Below are 20,514 nucleotides of genomic sequence, written 5' to 3'. Positions count from 1 at the left end.
TAATTTTTATTAGCTATTTTTTTGTTCTTTGAATGTGAGAGATGAGCATGTAATGGACCATAGGAGGGAAAGCCACAACCAAATCAAACACTTGGAAAAAAAATGGATAATAATGCAAAAGGAAAAACCACCTTAGTGTAGGTAGAACAAAAGACTGAATGAATCTTTGAAAAGCAATTGTAAAAAAGAATTTGAGAGTATTTTTCCTATGATGATCATAAATCACACTTAACGACAGCCCATCTGATGGGGGCACCTGCGTGGCTCAGTCGGTAGAGTGTCCAACTTTGGCTCAGGTCATGATCTCGCGATCTGTGAGTTCGAGCCCCGCGTTAGGCTCTGTGCTGACAGCTTGGAGGATTCTGTGTCTCCCTCTCTCTCTGCCCCTCCCCTGCTCATGCTCTGTGTCTCTCTCTCTGTCAAAAATAAATAAAAATTAAAAAAAAGAACAGCCCATCTTATTTGCATATTGATGAATGTATATGTGTCTACAAAGAGACAATCAGTAATAGATCAATGGTCACTTGATTCCATGCTTTACCTCCCATCATTAGGGGCTTCTAGCAAAATTACGGTTGATAATCCAAAAACTGGGCATGGAAATTGAAAAGAAACACAAGAAGTTATTATTTGAGTAAGTTAAATAATTCTACCTAGGTGTACTGTCACCTCTCAAGGAAGAGAGTAGTCATCAAGTTAAGTTAAAATGACCGTTGGAGGAGAGTGAAGAAGGCAACATGGGCCAAATCACTTAATAAGTCATCGTCATGAATGTATACACTTCTGTTGTTTCTTCCTTTCTTCCTACCAGTACTGTGCTATGACAGCAGAAGAGGAGGTAGGAAAACATCATGTAGTGGGAAATTGTTGCTTTTGCTTTCAAGGGGCGCCTGGGTGGCTCAGTCAGTTAAGCATCCAACTTCAGCTCAGGTCATGATCTCACGGTTGGTAGGTTCAAGCCCTGAGTCAGGCTCTGCGCTAACAGCTCGAGACCTGGAGCCTGCTTTAGATTCTGTGTCTCCCTCTCTCTCTCTCTGCCCTTCCCCTGCTTTCTCTCTCTCTCTCTCTCCAAAATAAATAAATCAATAAACATTAAAAAAAAAAAAAGAGGGGTGCCTGGGTGGCTCAGTCAGTTGAGCACCCACCTTTGGCTGAAGTCATGATCTTATGGTTCAGGGGTTCGATCCCCACATCGAGCTCTGTGCTGACAGCTCAGCGCCTGGAGTCTGCTTCGAATTCCGTCTCCCTCTCTCGCTGCCTCTCCCCTGTTCACGTTCTGCCTCTCTCTCTCTCTCAAAAATAAAAAAATAAAATAAAATAAAATAAAATAAAATAAAATAAAATAAACATTAAAAAAAAAAAAAGAACTTCCACCCATCCAGCTCCAGGACCACTCAGCTACCAGCGCTCACAGGCCATGGGTAATTAGCATGGTTAATCAGAATTCCGAAGGGCAGAGATAGCAGTGTAAATGCAATAGGACTGGACTCTGCACTACTCAGATCAGATGCACTGTCACCTTAACTTACTGCGAATGACGTGATCAGGCTGTTTAATTCCCCGTACCCTAGCTCAGACTTGTCTTGGAGCTACACGGTGTGTTTTCATTTTGTGTTCATTACTGCAAAGGGGAGAAAGAAAGTCTGTCCCGATTTTAACCATAGCACAAATGGTTAGCTGTCCTGTCCTCTTGCCTCAACAAACCGTAGAAGAACACATAAAATCCACTTCAAATGCACTATTCCAATAAAGCCAAATTTTAATAGGAAAGCCCGCAGGATAGTGATTGTCCGAGGCAGCCATTAAAGACGTTTATCTCCACTATTTGGGAAGTGATGTCCACCCTGCACCCACCACACATGCACGCATATGAAACCTTTAAATACTAAGTGAGAAAAATGACCAGAAGATTTTATAAAGTGCTAAAAAGTCCCAATTTGAGATTTCAAGTCGTATCAAACCTTTGAAGATGGCACCCTGAGAGATGGAAATTATATGGGAAAACCTATTGTGTTTTTTCCTCAAAATCAGCGTGCGTGTGGCAGGAAGGCTAGTTGTTCCCCTCTATACTGTGAAGTTGTTACCAGGAAGTGGCCACCCAGCCGAGGAACCCATTTGTAAACAGTCTGGAATCTAGGTGGAGCCTTGTGGCTACTCCCATTGCAATGTGACCCTGAGAGAGGCACGTACGTCATTTCCAGGCTGAAGTGAGAAAAAAGCAGGTGTGCCTTCCCTACCCTTTAAATGGAAACAAAGAACTCTGGCACCCCAGGGGATGGTGGAACCCCCCAAATAAAGGGAATCTGTGTCCCTGGAGCATGTGGAACGTCTGTGCCTGCAAAACACCCACCTTGGGCTATATATAAAGAAAAAAATGTTTTATTATGCTAAGCAACTGGAATTTGAGGTTTCCATGTTTTAGCGGCTAGTGTTATTCTAATATAACTAAAACAGGGTGGTGGTGGTTATAGATGAGTAAACATAGCTTACTCGTTGGTGGTTTATAGCTTTGGTTTCTCTTCTAAGTTTTTTGATGTACTCAGTCAAGTTCAGAATACCTTACCTGGATCTCCAAACTCTGGTAGAAGTGACATTCTGGGACTAATATGGATGAGGACATTTTGGCCCCAGAATAGCTCATTTTTAAGAATCACAGATCCAGGGTGCAACATATTCGTTTTCTCCCTAAAGACACCTTGTCTTTCAGAGGCAAATGGAAACCATGTGGACCATAGTCAAGAGCCTAAAAGTTACAAAGACAGCAGCCCTGGCAAACGGGTTCGCAGCTGACTGCCGCACTTACCCTTAGCATCTGTAGACTCTGGGGAACCAGCCGTGCAGAGTGTGGGACTGAAGGCAGAGCCATTAGGTGATGACACCCTGAAGCAAGTAGAAGAAACAAGTTATGAGTCTGTGGGTGATGAGCCACAGCCTATGGTTTTAGAGGGATTTTCACTCATCTTTTCATTTGACTCCATGAACTTTTGCTTCTGCTCCTCCTTCCACACTCCCAGCCATAACCCTGCACTCCCATTAAAATCAACCCAAGTTGGACTTTCTTATTATCTTTAGTGATGTGTTTGTTCTGTTTCATCATAAAAGGGTAAAACATTCAATTTTTCTACATGAAAAGCTCAAACATTAAGTTCATAATTGTTTTAACAGGATTTGTGAGTCTTTCTCTCGGGAGTGTTTTTTTTTGTTTTTAATGTTTATTTGCTTTTGAGAGACAGAAAGAGAGCATGAGCGGGGGAGGGGCAGAGAGAGAGAGGGAGAGGGAGGCACAGAATCCATAGCAGGCTCCAGGCTCCAGGCTCTGAGCTGTCAGTACAGAGCCCGATGCAGGGCTCAAACTCACAAACCGTGAGATCATGACCTGAGCCGAAGTCAGATGCTTAACTGACTGAGCCACCCAGGTGCCCCAGGGGAGTTGTTTTCAAAATAAGATAAGTGCTATGAGTGGAACAGGAAATATTACAGTAATTGTGTTGATTTCCCAGGAAAGTGTAGAATTTAATAGCAGAGGAGTAATTCAGGAACTTTCAGATACTGTGTCTATCATTCAAAACACGTATGATACTTTAGGCAAGCAGGGTTTTGGTGGGAAGCAGTTATTTTGTATAGAATGGGCAGTCATCAATTTCTAGAGTGCAGCACATTGTTTATGGCATCTAATTAGAGGGAGAAGAGAGTCTCCAAGCTCGAGGGACCTGGAACTATGTGTGTGAGGTAGGTGTAGAGTGGAATTGATGTTAGCCTAGAGAGTCGTAAAATGCTCCTGGACATTCATTCAGCCAACAAACTAGGCCTAATCATCCCTGAGACAGGGCCTGGTATCCCACCCTACATCTTCTCCTAACCTAAAGCAGCAGATGAGTCACCTGAGGGTGTGAATTTTAAAATGCAGATATCTGGGGCACGTGGGTGGCTCATTTGGTTAAACGTTGGACTTTTGATTTCGGCTTACATCATGATCTCACAGTTCATGGGTTTGAGTCCTGTGTTGGGCTATGTGCTGTCAGTGTGGAGTCTGCTTGGGATTCTCTCTCTCTCTCTCTCTCTCTCTCTCTTTGCTTTCCCCTCAAATTAAATAAATAAATATTTAAAAAAATAAAAATAGGGGCGCCTGGGTGGCTCAGTCGGTTGAGCGTCCGACTTCAGCTCAGGTCACGATCTCGCGGTCCGTGAGTTCGAGCCCCGCGTCAGGCTCTGGGCTGATGGCTCAGAGCCTGGAGCCTGCTTCCGGTTCTGTGTCTCCCTCTCTCTCTGCCCCTCCCCCGTTCATGCTTTGTCTCTCTCTGTCTCAAAAATAAATAAACGTTAAAAAAAATTTTTTAAAAATAAAAATAAAATGCAGATTTCTGAGCCCAATCCAACTAATTAATTCTCAGTAGGTTTGGGGTAGGTCCAATACAGGTAGTCAGTGGACCAGTTTACTAATGTCTATGGGAATCTTCTTTGCTTCTCTTTATATTTTTTATCGCCTAAGCAGACATACCCAAACACTATGGTTTGGGCTGTTTTTTTTAATGATATATAGAAATACATATAAATGAAATTATACAATACATGCTGCATCTGGCTTATAGTGCTCAACATTACATTGTAACATTATGGTTATACTCAATATGGTATGGTATATGGTTTGTGAATTTCATTTTTAAAAGTCTCTTTCCCATTTTGCTAGTGGATTGTCTTTTTCCTCCTGGATTATAGTATGTTTATACTATATTATAGTTACGAGCCCTCTGTCCGTCACTGAGTTGAAAATATCTTCATCCTCTCTGTGGCTCACATTTTCCTACCTTTAGTGGTGTATTTTGTTACCAGAACTTCTTAATTTTAAAGTGGTTCAACTTATACAACTTCTTCTTTGTGTTTAGGACTCTTTGTGTTCTGTTTAAGAAGTCTTTGCCAACTGCAAGATCAAGGTATTCTCTGTCATCTAATGGCTTTATTGTTTTGCCTTTCATACTTAGATCTTTGATTCATCTGGAATTCATCTACCTAGAATGGCCTTTCTCCACTGCTCTGCCACCTTTTTCATAAATAATTGTCCATATATACAGAGGTCTGTTTGTAGGCTCTTTATTCTGTTCCATCGGTCTATTTGTCTATCCTTATGCCATAATACTGTCTTAATTATTGAGGCTTTATAGTACATTTTGTTATCTGTAGAGCAATCCCTCTTACCTTGTTCTCTTTTGAGGGTGTCCTGGCTATTTCCTTGTCTTGAATCATCTTGTCAAATTCCATAAAAACATCTACTGGAATTGCATAGAATCTATAAATCAATTTGTGGAGAATTGATATTTTTACAACTTTTAATCTTCCAATCTAAGAACATGGTTTATCTCTCCATTTGCTTAGGTCATCTTTGTTTTCTCTCACTAATGTTTTACAGTTTTCTGTGTGGAGATCTTGCCCATCTTTGATTACATTTATTCCTAGAAATTTGACATATTTTGGCCTACTGGTAAGCACTAAATTTCTTTCATATTTCCTTTTTTTAATTTATACATTCATGAAAATTTTGTATCATGCTATCCTTTCCTTTCTTATAAAAATTCATTTATACATTCCTTCATTATAAAAACGTTTCTGCTCTCTGTTCCCCTTGTATTATTTTTGTAACAAACTAATGCTCCATATTCGTCCAGTGGCTTTTGATAAGGCCTGGCCCAGTTCCTCTTCACTTCAGAAGCATGGTCCAATGTACTGCTGCTTTTTCATAAAGGGATTTGTCTGTATAAGTATCAAGTCAGAAAGGAAAATCATTTCAAATACTTCGGGACTGTTCTGCAAGGCCTGGTCAGAGTTATCATAGCTTTCATCTTTTCTGGGTTTGTACTCCTCCTGAGCAACAGTGAGGCCACCCGGGAATCCGAGGTTGAGATAGGCAAGCAAGCATTGCCCTAGAACGTAAAGGAGAGTACTTAAACCCCTACAACATCCAGTTTTGTAGATTACTCAACTGAAAAGAGCAACTGAAAGAGTGACTACTCAAAAGCCCCTGGAGCGACACTGAGTTTGGCATCAGGTGGCCATGTTGCTAGAATGGGTCTTTCACCCTCTTACAAAGTGGCATTTCCCATTGTTTTCTAATCATAAGAATCATGTGGAACATATGGTAAACATTCAGATTCACTGGTGCTCCAATCAGAATTTCTAAGGTGAGTGGCTTGAGAATCATTCTTTTTAACAAAACGGATCATTCTCATGATCAAACAAGTGTAGGAACCATTGCTTTCAAGAACTATCAACAGGACAGTTTCAGTGCCACAAACCCTGATATTCTTGCCAAAGTTCTGCAGTTTTTCTTGAAAACACACTCATCAGATTGTTGCACACCTATGGTTAACTTTGAGAGTTTTTGAAAAGTTGATTTTGACAGTTCTTCCAGGATTTTTCTGTTTTTATAGAGGAGTGGATATACATATATCCTCCCTCTGCATTCTGGAAATCCTGACCTTCATCAGTTATTATTACTGCTGCTGTTGCGATTGCTATTATTATAAAATGTACGTAACCTAAAATTCACCATTGTAGCCATTTTTTAAGTGCACAGATCAGCGGCATTAAGTACACTCACAATGGTGTACAACCGTTGTGCATCTATCCATTTCCAGAACTTTGTTGTCATCTTAGAAACTCTATGTCCATTAAACAATAATTCCTCATTTCCCCCTCCCCCTATTCTTTAGTAACCTCTATTCTACTCTCTGTTGCTATGAATTTTCCTATTCTAAGTTCCTCGAATAAGTAGAATCTTACAATATTTTCCCCTTTGTGTCTGGCTTCTTTCACTTAGCATAATGTTTTCAAGGTTCATCCAAGTTACAGCATGTATCAGAATTTCATTCCCTTTTTAAGGCTGAATAATATTCCATTGTATGTATATACCACCTTTTGTCCATCCATTGTTTGTTGATGGATGTTTGGGTTGTTTTCACCTTGTGAGTATTGCCTTCATGTTTTTTGTATATTATATTTTATTTATCATCAATTCAAAATATATTCTAATTTTCATTGTGATTTTATTTTAACCCCTGGGTTATCAGAAATGTATTGTTGGGGCCCTTGGGTGGCTCAGTCAGTTGGGAGTCCAACTTTGGCTCAGGTCATGATCTCGCAGCATGTGAGTTCAAGCCCCGCATCAGGCTCTGTGCTTACATCTCAGAGCCTGGAGCCTGCTTCGGATTCTATGTCTCCCTCTCTCTATGCCCCTCCCCTGCTCACACTCTGTCTCTCTGTCTCAACAATAAATAAACAATAAAAATAAAAATAAAAAAGAAATGTTTAATTTCTAAATATTTAGACATTTTCTAGTCTTCTCTTTGTCATCAATTTCTAGTTTGATAACATTTGTGAGAGAACATACTCTATATGATTAGAATCCTTTGAAATTTGGCACTTTTTAAAAAAAATTTTTAACATTTATTCATTATTGAGAGAGAGAGATAGAGCATGAATCAGGGAGGAGCAGAGAGAGAGGGAGACACAGAATCCGAAGCAGGCTCCAGGGTCTGAGCTGTCAGCACAGAGCCCGATGTGGGGCTTGAACCCACGAGCAGTGAGATCATGACCTGAGCTGAAGTCGGACGTCTAACTGACTGAGCCCTGCAGGTGCCCTTGAAATTTGGTACTTTTTAACGGCCCAACATATGGTCAGTTTTTGAAAATAGCCCACATACTCTTGAAAATAATGTGTATTCTTTAGTTGGTGGGTTCACTTCTCTAGATATGTCACTCAGGACAAGTGTCTTAATCATGTTGTTCAAATTTGGTGTGTTCTTGCTGATATTTGTTTGTTCTACCAGTTACTGAGAGAAGAGTGTTAAAATGTTCAATTATGATTGTGGATTTGCTCATTTCTCTTTTAGCATCTCCGGTGTTACCTTTTTTAAAATTTAACTTTTAAACAATTTTAGATCAACAGAATTATTGTGAAGACAGTACAGAGAGTTCTCATGTACTCCACACCCAGTTACATCTATTATTAGTCATCGTGTCTTCTTAGGTTCCTCTTAGTAGTGACAGTTTCTCAGACTTTCCTGTTTTGATGACCTTGACAACGTTGAGGATTAGTCGTCAGGTATTTTGTAGAATGTCCCTCATTGGGAGTTACCTGATGTTTTTCTCACGATTAGATGAGGGTAATATATTTTGAGGAAGAAAACCACAGAGTTAAAGTACCATTCTCATACCAAGGCTAAAGACTATCAGTATGGCTTATCATTATTGACATTTACCTCTCTCGGCTAGCTTGAAGTAGTATTTGTCAAGTTTCCCCACTATAAAGTTACTGTCTTTTCTCTTTCTATGGTCAATGGAAGAAAGTCGCCGTGCACAGCTCACACTTAACTTCTCTGAGTTATGCTCCACCTCCTCGAGTACAAGATAACTACATAAATTATGAAAATGTTCTGCATGAGGGATGTGTCCTTTCCCCCCTCACTAATGAATTAATTTAGTCATTCATTTATCAGAGTATGGACTGGTGCCTATTTTATACTTTGGACTATGATCCAACGCTGCTTTATTTTGTTGCTTAAATTTTTCCAGCTTTGGTCATTGGGAGCTCTTTCAGTTGGCTCCATCATTTTTGTTTTGTTTTGTTTGACACTTTCTTACTATCTGGCACTACCAGATACTCCAAACTCATCTTGTATATCTTCTGCTCCAGTCTGAGAATCACCATTTGTCCAAGAAACTCTGGTTCCTTTACTAGACGATAGTATTAAAAACTAAAACCTGGGTATTTGGTGTGCTCACTGTTCCAAGGTCTTATTTCTAGGCCCTCTCAGCTGATGTCCCATAATGATATGAGCTGCACACAGGGACCAAGGAAGCACACGTGTGCATACTAATCTGTGTATATACATAAGGCGATAAATGTTTCTTTACATAACCATCTATATCTATATTAAGCTAAACACGTGTTAATACTGAGGTACTCAATTCTAATCCATTACTATGTGGATCATTCTATCCTCTTCCCTTTGTTGATCATTAAGTTCCCACTCCCAACATCCACTGTCCATCTACTTGATTGTTCAGTTCCAATATACGTATAGTGGTTTCAGAATTGTTGCCTGTCCCCCTATAGGAAACAACTTTATCAACTAGAGTACAGAGGTTATGTATTGTTCCTTTAGCCTTTTAGTCTCGCAATCTCCATTCATTTCTAAAGTCACTTAGATCCGGGGCCCGTGGGTGGCTCAGTCAGTTAAGCATCTGACTCTTGATTTCAGTTCAGGTCATGATCCTAGGTCATGGGCTTGAGCCCCATGTCAAGCTCTCTGCTGACAGCACAGAGCCTGCTTGGAACTCTCTCCCTCTCTCTCTGCCCCTCCCCCCCCAAATAAATAAATAAACTTAAAAAAAAATAGTTACTTAGATCAACACTTTATTCCCACACCTCCTTCCGTGAGCTTGTTTCATACATTTGTAATATACATTTATATCGCTTTGTCACATTTTGTATGCCATCCTGGGAACCCTCCTACTTCCTAAATAATTTCTTTAAATCTATTCATATTAAATGTTACTCTTTGCTCTGTAAAGTACTATGGGTTTTCATAAAAACTTAATGTCTTATAGTCACCATCACTGTTTCATATAGAATAGGTTCACTGACCTAAGAAATCCTTGTTCTTTACCTACTCAGCCCTCTCCTATCCCGTCAATCACTGATCTATTTACTGTCTTAGTTTTTCTTTTCCAAAATATCATATAGTTGAATATGCAATGTGTGCCTGTCAGACTAGCTTTGTACAGTTAGGGCTATGGAGCTAAGATTCATTCATGTCTTCTGTGGCTTAATACCTCATTTCTTTTTATTGCTGAATTATAGTCCACTGTGTGGATGTGACAGTTTTTTATTGATTCACCTATTGAAGGACATTTTGTTTCCTTCCACTTTGGGGCGATTATGCATAAAACTGCTATAAACATTCACATGCAGGTTTTTGTGTAGATGTAAGTTTGCAGATCAGTTAGGTAAATATCTAGGAACGTGACTGCTAGATTATATAGAAAGACCATGTTTAGTTTTGTAAGAAACTGCCACCCCTCTTTGTTTTTAACCGAGTTCCCTATTTGTTTCCTTCAAACACAAATAGCTTGTTTCCCTGGTGATTGTTTCCCTCACCAGACTATAAGCTCCATGAAGACAAGAGCCATATGTATGTTTTGAGCACTGATGTGGCCCCAGCATCTATCCTAAAAGACCTCACATAGTAGCAGCTTAATAAATATATGATTAATGAATGAATAAAAGAAATAATTTAATAAAAAAAGCATCAAGACTTAAAATTATTTATACCGAGCCATATCCCTGTCTAGGCATTCCAAAGGGCAACTCTTTTTTTTTTTTAATTGAAGTGCTGTTGACATACAATGTTACATTAGTTTCAGATGTCAAAATGCAACTCCTATTTTAACTTTGGCAGACAAGTGGAATTGATAACCCACAGTCTACGTTTTATACCACACTAATCTCCCTTCTTCCAATGTTTCTTGCATGGATCTTTCTTTTTGCATGTTTATGAATTTTATATATTTACTGTTAAAACTGATTCAGAACCAAATGATTGAGACTTCTACCAATTTTCTTCCATCTTGTTTTATATGGCTAGTCAATTTATGTGGTGAACAAATAAGTGAAAAAAAAGGTCTTGTGTTTTGTATACTTAATATTTCCCTGCCTTAACACATTTTAAATAACCAGTCATTTTATATTTTATTCAAAAATCCCCCTTGGACCATTTTCATTGTATAGCAGTATAAAAATGTCTGCTTAGAGCCTTACAAAATTTTAATCAAACAGCTTTTGCTCAGAACTTAAGACATTTGCCTTGGGGCTAAAATTAACCAAGAAAAAGATTAAAAACAAAAGCAAATTTAGAATTTAATCAGTGCTTTCAAAATGAGCTGAATCTGCCCTTCATCTTCATTTATAACACTTACTGCTTTTTAACCTGTAACAGAATAAGCTGTAGTTATGCCAACGATATATTTACATTTCTGAGATCCCCCCAAAAAGATAAGCCTCACAAGGTTGGGGTCTTTCATGTCTGCAATGTCACAAGAGGGCATTGGTTGGAATGATGCACGAGATGATCACACTCTGAATAGGACACAGATTTGAAGTTCTGGACATTTTCACCAGATGTCATATTTCTGTACTTTTTGAGTTACTATTTATTTATTTATTTATTTATTTATTTTTTCCTGCTCTGATGATTGGATCTGTTTGGATACCAGATTTCAAACACTGTTTTCAGAGAAGATGACCCTGGCCATGCATAAAGATTGCTCTATCTGGCCAAAAGGTATTTCAGAAATCACAGAATTAGCAAAAGGATTTCCAAAAATAATTCAAGTGTCAACATACTGGAGAGCAACTAAAAATACAGAGACTAGAGGGGCGCCTGAGTGCCTCAGTCGGTTAAGTGTCTGACTTTGGCTCAGGTCATGATCTCACGGTTCGTGGGTTTGAGCTCCACGTAGGGCTCTGTGCTGACAGCTCAGAGCCTGGAGCCTGCTTTGGATTCTGTGTCTCCCTCTCTCTCTGCCCCTCCCTCACTTGCACTCTGTTTCTCTCTGTCTCTCAAAACTGAATAAACATTAAAAAAATTTTTTAATAAAAATACAGAGATTAGAGTGTGTTGGAATAAACTAGACAAGGCATCTAATAGAAGAGGAATTCTGGGACATTTTAGTTTTCAGCGCTGTTTTGATGATTTGCAAAGACCCGGAAGGCAGTACAGTTAATAATTATTAGGGCATTATTTGAGAAATTACTCACATCTCAAGTTGGAGTAAAAAATCCAGTCAATTTTCAAGTACATTTCCAGAATTTGGATGAGATAGTAGACAATTAATATACAGAGGGACATATTTCATAACAAGTCCTCATAGTTTTCCACTTTTGCTTTCTGTCTCAAACTCACTGAGCTATTTGTGGTTGTCTGATCGTACTTGGATTAAACACTTCTTTGCCTTTGTGCATATTCTCTTCTCTATGCAATATGCTTTTCCTTTCCCCACCTCCTAAACCAGCTCAGAGGAAACCTGCTTCACTGAGATCTTTCCAGAAACACAGTACCCCTTCCCCCACCACAGACACCAATAAAATGTCCTTCCTTTATGATTACTTATTTCTATAGTTTCAGTCACCATATGAAACAAATTCTTTTTTTCTATGGGCCTTTGGTAAGACTGAGCTTAAATACTCAATGTCTTTCAGGACCTCAACGCTTGCATTTATGGATAGATGATACAAGGTGGGGAAAATAGGAGGATTTTGTCAACTTTCCTTCTGCTCTGAGGGAATTTTTCAACTTCTAAAAGTGGAAAAACTAGACAAGAAACAAACTGAAATTCTCAGGAGCACCTCTTTGCTGAACAGAGAATACAAAATACCTACAATTTAATCAAATACTCACATTTTTATCTCTTCAAGAGTAGATAGTTATACATGATGTTGGGACTAAAAGAGAATATAATCATAATTTCAGCTGGTAACTGACATTTAGCTCTTCTTCCAGCTGACATTTACACAGGAAAATACACAGAGTTAAAAGTCTATGAAGGCTCTCAGGGTCTACAATACCTTCTTCCTCCTACTAGCATTCTTGTCTATTTATAGTGACATATCCAGGTGCAAATTACAAAGAAGTCTTACTGGTTACACTCAGGCCAATGCTGTCCTGCTTTAAGAGAAAATCGGCTGCATGTGGACTCATCCAGTTGTTTTTTCCGGTAACTGCCTGCAAATGTCGTCACAGAGGAATGTGACCACCTTGCTTCATTCTGCCAAGATATGCCAGCCTTGCGTCTGATCAGATCGAACTGTTGAGAGGTGAGAGGGCTGAAGGGCAGAATAATTTGTGGAGTCAAGTAGAAGAAGTGTGACATCGCTACGGATGCCCTGCTCTGAATGACAACTTTTCAAGCCCTCTACATAATGGAGAACTAATTTCTTTTTAGTATCAAGAAATAATTGACTGGGCTCACCAAACTTTGTAACTCTGATGCTCACAGAATGTATAGGCTTACCTCTCTTAAAGTTGCCAAGCAACAGAACGCAAAATTCCACAAATTCTACCCCCAAGCCCCAGATTTTAACTAGCAAATGCATAAGGTATAGAACGTTCAGGCCTTTGCTCTGAGCAATATACTGCCGCAAATTATGTCAAGAAAGCAGGGGGAAACTGCTTTCCTAAATAAAATAGTGAATCCTAATGATGGTGGTTTAAGAGGTGGAAATGAGATAAAAGAACAGTGCCAAGCATTCATTTTTTTCTAAAGACTGGGCTCCAAGGATCTGGAAGCAAAATGAACTGCTTGTGATGTCAACAATAACAGGTGACTCAGACAGCTTCTCCTACGTCATAGAGCAATGGTGCTTCAGCTGGCTACACAACTAAAGTCACCCCAGGAGCTGTTAAAATAAGCAGCAACTCAGACCTCACCCACCCCCCCATCCCACCCCCATAGAGCCTGATTTAACTGGTCTGGAGTAGGGCCCAGGCACTGGTATATTTTAAAGGCTGACTCCTGAAGAATTCTAAAGATAGCCGGGGTTAAGAATTAAGGTCACTGAAATACCACTGTGAGCCTTTTTAAGGTTGAGAGGTGATAGTATTCAATCTTCCATTCACGTGATTTCCTCCATCCATCACTACTAAATATGTTTGCCTATCCTTCTCCACATTAACAGTTCATTGGCAAATCAAAATAGGTTTTTCAGCTTTCATCCTTTTATCAGCTCTTGGAGGGGCACCTGGATGGCTCAGTCGGTTAAGCTTCCAACTCTTAATTTTGGCTCAGGTCATGATCTCACACTTGGTGGGATCAAGCCCAGAGACAGGCTCTGCATAGACAGCTGGGTGCCTGCTTGGGATTCTCAGTCTACCTCTCTCTCTGCCCTTCCCCCACTCTCCCTCTGCCCCCCCGACCCCCCCCCAAAAAAAAAACAAAGCAAAAAAAAAAAACAACTATCAGCTCTTGGAGCAGTTCTCCACCTTCAGTGTTCATTCCCATAACCTGTGGAATTCTTTTTATTTATTTTTTTTTTTTAAACGTTTATTTATTTTTGGGACAGAGAGAGACAGAGCATGAACGGGGGGAGGGGCAGAGAGAGAGGGAGACACAGAATCGGAAACAGGCTCCAGGCTCTGAGCCATCAGCCCAGAGCCTGACGCGGGGCTCGAACTCATGGACCGCGAGATCGTGACCTGGCTGAAGTCGGACGCTTAACCGACTGCGCCACCCAGGCGCCCCTGGAATTCTTTATAAATGCTGATGTCATACCTCATCTGGATGCAATCAGAGGCAACTCTGCCAGCAGATCCATCACCAGCATTGAACAACCAGCATCTCCATAGGTGTTTGGATGAGCACCTACGGGGCCTGCTAAACATGCAGAGGCCTGAGCCCTGCTTTCAGGGACTGCACAGGTCTGAGGAGAAGCCTAGGAATCAGCATACTTACGTTGTTATGTGATTCTGATGCAACTGGTCTTTGAATACTGGGAATGGTGCTCCAGGAACAGAATTCAAACATCCCTTTATAGTGAGGCTGGGGCGCCTGGGTAGCTCAGTCCGTTAAGCATTCGACTTCGCTCAGGTCATGATCTCACAGTTCGTGGGTTTCAGCCCTGAGCCCCGCGTCGGGCTCTGTGTTAACAGCTTAGAGCCTGGAGCCTGGTTCAGATTCTGTGTCTCCCTCTCTCTCTGCCCCTTCCCTGCTTGTACTCTGTCTCTCTCTCAAAAATAAAATAAAACATTAAAAAAGTTGTTTTATGGTGAGGCTAACATAGTACGGGCCATGTTTCTTTGAGAATAAAATTACTGGCAAATAATTTGTAGTATTTAAAGTTAGGAGTTTCTTTCCTTAAAACTGTAGCTGGGAATATAAGTACCCTCACCCTAGAAGAACCTAGGCAAAGGTTTCAGACCCAACTGCTGTTTTTCCCATGGAACTGGGGCTCCTTTGAGAAATCCAGATCAGATAAAATGGAGATGCAGAGGGAGGGAGGGGGCCGAAAACCTGGCTACCCGGCACCTTTGAACCCACCCAGTGTCAGGTAATAACCGTGCATATGCTTCAACCGTTCTAGCGAAAACGGTGGTTTTAAAGAAATCTCTCCTGGCAGTATATATTATTTGGGGACAGGAAAATATATAGAACAGATTGTGAAAGATTATTTGTAGAAAACATTTAAAAGTTTTCTTCTTAGGTTGTGTGGCAGTCTATAAACAAATCTGTGACAAAATAAGCTCTTTAAAAAAATAAATTGTGGCATAAGTGTCCTTTATTATCACATTCCCATCCTTTATAATATTTTTGTTTCTTCTTCCCAAATAAATGATGATATCACTTTAGCAACTATAACCTCCAGAACCAAGAGTGGTGAAACTGCAATTTAAGTGAAAGTGACTCACATTGGGTTTAGGGGGAATTAGAGTTTAGTTCATCAGTCTATTAGATGTTGAACAAGTCTGTTAAAAATAAGTCGAACTTCAAATTAGAGAATAAATAGAACAGACTGGCTGAATGTATTATCATAAATATTTAAGCTCTAAAATCAGAATTCTGAAGGACTTCGCACTCATTCTTTGTTCTCATTTTATCAGATGCTTCATTTCTCTTGGACACATCCAGTGCTGGTTTGTGTGGTCTGACTTGCTAGCTGAGAGTCTGAACTCTAAAAACCTCCGTTTGCAACTGAATGATAGCAAACTATGCCGTTCAGTCCCTGGTTTGTTAAATGTGAAGAAAATGCTGATCAAGAGCACTAGAACAATGAACTCTGGATTGTGAGTGAGATTTAGTGAAAACAGAAGCTTCCTGAGTGACTGGCCTCATACCCAATAAAACCAGCAGGTGGCGTACTGGCAGGTGGGTAGGCCTTGACCAGGCTTCTAAACATAAGCTGATTATTCTAATGAGGTGTTAATAGGCATTGATGAAAAGAGTTTCGTGGTTAAATAAGTTTGGGACAAGTTGGTATAAGTGTTTTTTTGCTGTAGGACTTAGAGCCTTTGATATTTCAGTATGCCTAATGAATCATTCAAAGGGGCCTGGATAGTGAAGCATTTTCTAAACTTCTTGACCACAAAACTCCATTAGTGGGGTGGAGAGCATCTCTGGGTATTGCTATTCTATGGAACAGTCCAAGAGCTGAAAAGGCTAGTGGTCTCTATAGCTAAGATAATGGCTGGTCTGCAGTCTCTGGAATTTACTTACCCTTGACTAGATCTCCAGTTTAAACCTTGGACAGTACTTTTTAAAAATTGGCGGTAATTTTTAAAAATTGAGATATAACATCAAGTAATAAAGGACACGAGTATACTTTACATATATGTACATTCACGTAACTTCTACCCAGATGCATAAATCTTTTCCCTTTCCAGTCAAAAGTTTGTGTGTGCGCACACACACACACACACATACCCACTATTTCCATCACTGCAGACTAGATATATCAAGGCTGTATTCTGTGGAGGCAGAAACTTACTGATGCCATTCCAAGACGAAACCAGGAGGAAAGCAAGTAATATAAAGGCCAGAAAAAGCGGGAATTCCCTTGAGAAAAAAGATCCCATATGAAGCCAAAGCTTCGATCTCAGCGAAAATCTGTTTCCCCCCCACAAGGTGCCAAATTCTGATATTTGGATAAGTGTAGCCAACAGCTGAATGAGCATGCATGTGTTATAGTGAATAACTGTTTGAGTCTGTCAGTTATACTAATATCAATTCTCAGTCCTTGATCTTAAAATACTTCTTCATACTTACCAATTCTCTGATTTGGAAATTTTTATTTACTTACGGATCAAAAAACATGGTCTAGGAGACACAGGAAACCAGTTGCAACAGGACTAGATGGAAATAAAAGAAGGGTAAAGTGCAAAGGAACAGGAAAATAAAACTGATAAAATTAGTGAGGAGAAGCTTCAAAGAAAGCCTCTTGTCTTTCCTGAGATTTATTTTTGGTTATGTTTACTATTTGAAAATTGAAACCAATTACAATGTATACACTCTGATCCCAATTTTGTTTAATAAAAAGTATATGTGTGTGTAAGAAAAGACTTAGGGGGCTATAAATAAAAACGTTAATACTTATAGCTGAGTGGGAGGATTACATGTGATTTTATATTTTACATTGCTTTCTTTATTGTCTAAACGTTTTACAATGAATGAGTTCAGTGCCAAGGTATGATAGAAATTATGGAATACCAACAAGAGCAAGGAATTTTTACAAGAGAAACATGAGGCATCTCTCGTGTTCCTTTGGTTTTATGGGCTGTCAAGGGATCGAGGGAGGGCGGAATTGGAAGGTCAAAGAATGTATTCTTATATTTGGGGTGGAGAGGAGTGTAATAAAATTTTTGTAGGAGTTTCCTTTTTCAAGTTACACTCAGACAATTATATTAGTTTCTTTGGGCTTCCCTAACAAAGTGCCACAGACTGGGTGGCTTAAAACAATAGAAATTGACTGTCTCATAGTTCTGGAGGCCAGGGGTCAAGGTGTCAGCAGGGCCCATGCTCCATTTAAAACGTGTGGTAGAACCCTCCCTCACCTCTTCCTCGCGGCTGGTGGTTTCCCGGCGATCTTTGGCACCCGTTGGCTTGCAGCTGCGTCACTCTGGTCTCTGCCTTCATCATCACAGTGTTCTCCCTGCATGGCTTTGTCTTCACATGACTGTCTTGTTATAAGGACATCAGTCATACTGCATTGGGGCCTATCCAACTCTAACATGACTTCATTCTAGCTGATCACATCTGCAGAATCCTTATTTCCAAATAAGATCACAGTCTGCGATCTTGGGGATTAGCACATCAACATATGTTTTAAGTGGCAAATTCAAACCATAACAGTGATGGTATATGATGGATACTATATGGTCAACAAGCAATATACTTTTCAAAACAGCTTGTTTCTAATCCATGTAATAGATCACTGAGTAAAGGGAAGTAGATTTGAGTCTGAGTCATACTGACTGCTTAAGCAAATCACTTCACCCCTCTGAAACTCATTTTCTACCCAATTTATCTATATAATTTGTTCTGTAGTAGAAGTATACATCACTGCCTGGCCCACCTCCCAAACCCCAAGAAACAGTGCCTTACAAACTGTTTTTGATGAACAAAAAGGAACCATATTCATACTTTATCCCACCCCCTGAAACACAGGTGGAGGTGGGCAACTGATTCCAAAAAACCCACCCAGAGATTTCCTTCCATGAGCTCTACTGCCTCCAAAAGATGAACAGGGCAATCACATTTCCATCAGGAATTTGAAATTGGGAACCAAGAAACTATGAAGTGTTAATGTGGGAACTAGAACTATAAAATAATGAGATAAAATTGGAAATAGAAAGGGCCTTGATGGTCTAAGAAAACAGCTATAAAAGAGTAAAGTCTAGAATGGTACAGAAAAAAGAGAGAAGCAGAGGTGTCACGACTGAGACTTGCTAGTTCATGTGTGAGAGTTGCCTCCATGGTGTCTTCGGTTTTCTGCTCTTTGGATGTGATGCAGCTACATGTGTGTTTTTCTTCCTGTTTTGAGTATTTATCCTGTCCAGTGTTCTCTGAACTTCCTGAATCTGTGGTTTGGTGTCTGCCATTAATTTTGATTTTTTTTTTAAGTGTTTATTTTTGAGACTGAGAGAGAGAGAGAGAGAGAGACCACAGGCAGGGGAGCGGCACAGAGAGAAGGGTGTACAGGATCCGAAAATAGGCTATTTGCTGACAGCAGCATACCACAAGGTCATGACTGAGCCACCCAGATGCTTGGCCATTAATTTTGGATAGTTCTTAGGTATTACTACTTGAAATATTTCTTCTGTTTCTTCTCCTTTTAGTATTCCAATGGCTTGTATGTTTTATCGTTTGAAATGGTTCTTGAATGTTCTGGTTTTTTCATCCTTTTAATCTTGCATTTCAATTTGGAAAGTTGTTAATGGCCTATTTTCAAGCTTAATGATCTTTTTTCTTGGCCATGTTGAGTATACTGATGACCCATTGAAGGCATTCTAAATTTCTATTTTTTCTAGCATATGCTTTCAATACTTTCATAGTGTTTCCATTTCTTTGCTTAAATTTACCATCTGTTCTTATATGTTATCTATTTGTCCCTTAGAGCTTTGAATATATTAATCATAGTTTGTTTGTTTTTTTTAAGTTTATTTTGAGAGACAGAGAGAGCGTGTGCATGGGAGAGGGAGAGAGAGAATCCCAAGCAGGCTCTGCACTGCCAGTGCAGAGCTGGATGTGGGGCTCAAACTCACGAACTGTGAGATCAAAACCTGAGCCGAAATCAAGATTTGGATGCTTAACTGACTAAGCCACACAGACGTCCCAATCAGTTATTTTAAACTCTCTAATAATTCCAGTATCTGTGCATATCTGAGTCTGATTCTGATGACTGATTTGTCTCTTCAAACTATGTTTTTTTCTTGCCTTTGGCATGTCTTGTAATTGTTGAAATCCAGACATAATGTATTGAATAACAGGAACTGAGGTAAATAGCCCTTTAGTGTGAGGATGTATGTTAATCTGGCTAAGTGTTGGGATGTATTTCATGTTTGTTGTAGCTGTAGGTGACAGAAGCTACAAAATCCTCTAGTGTCCTTGTTTTTGCCTCCCCTCTTGACTTTGGGCTTCCTTACATACTCCTCCTTAGAGAGAGTCTGTATCTTACAACTCTTTCAATGGTAATTCACTGGCATTATCCTGAAGCCCTGTTCGGATGATGATAATGTGGGGAAAGGAGGAGTGTTCTATAAACTTATGATTAAATATCAGTCTTCTAAATTGTCCTGTGTCCTTGAGCTGTGATCTTTGCAAGTATTTCTCCCATAGTATAGCTTCCCTGACTCCTGCTCCCTACCCCATTCACTGGCCACAGAGTTCCCAATCTATTCCCTTGAAGCCATGACCCCTGTTGACCTCGTTCCCTTTCCCACATTAGGTGAGGGAAAAAGAACAACAACAACAACAACAACAAAAACCACTAGGGGTTGGGAGGAATGCCCTTAACCTAGCTTGGATAAGGCCCCAGCAAAGTCTTTTCTCCTGAAGAGTAGTCCTTATGGAGAAGATCCTGGGTTTACTACACGATTACTCTTACTTTCCTCCTGTCAGCGCCACGAGGGGATTTTTCTTGGGTCTTCACTGTGACAACACGCTTCCTACAGGTAAAGTCCATGGAAGTGTGTGGGCCCCGCAAGACTGCAGCCCCAGGAGTTTCTTACTCTCCCACCAGTTCCCACTCAGACTTAAGCAGTTCTTCAGAGTAACCACTAAAGCATTCCTACTAATTTATGGCTCCAACAGTCTCTTCCAGATAAGCAGATCCTGGCTGTGACTCTCTGGCTATACCTCCATCCCCAGATTTCACGGTGGTGGTTTCTCCAGAGGCCCAAGAAAGAGAATTTTCAGTTTGACCAGCTGTCTCTAAGTTGTAAGGATGAGAGTGAAGACTTCCAAATTCTTTAT

The 20,514-nt window shown here is 40.0% G+C and overlaps 1 long non-coding RNA gene across 5 annotated transcripts in view; it reads left to right on the top strand.

The window, feature by feature from the left end:
- Positions 1-20,514, top strand: part of LOC124519957 (uncharacterized) — a 43,429-nt gene that overhangs the window by 19,450 nt on the left and 3,465 nt on the right. For 4 of the 5 annotated variants that reach the window (XR_006964231.1, XR_006964230.1, XR_006964228.1 and 1 more), the window contains one exon: positions 15,648-15,912. The exons of the other annotated variant lie outside the window; for it this stretch is intronic. This is a non-coding gene — a long non-coding RNA (uncharacterized LOC124519957). The remainder of the gene's footprint in view (positions 1-15,647; positions 15,913-20,514) is intronic. 5 annotated transcript variants of the gene reach the window in all.

This window comes from Lynx rufus, unplaced genomic scaffold (genome assembly GCF_022079265.1).
Source record: "Lynx rufus isolate CCGP_SWC_20201006 ecotype Redwood Valley unplaced genomic scaffold, mLynRuf1.p SCAF_3, whole genome shotgun sequence".
In the NCBI taxonomy this organism is placed as follows: domain Eukaryota; kingdom Metazoa; phylum Chordata; class Mammalia; order Carnivora; family Felidae; genus Lynx; species Lynx rufus.
Note: the sequence above shows the minus strand (reverse complement) of the source record. Positions and strands in the feature narration are given on the sequence as shown.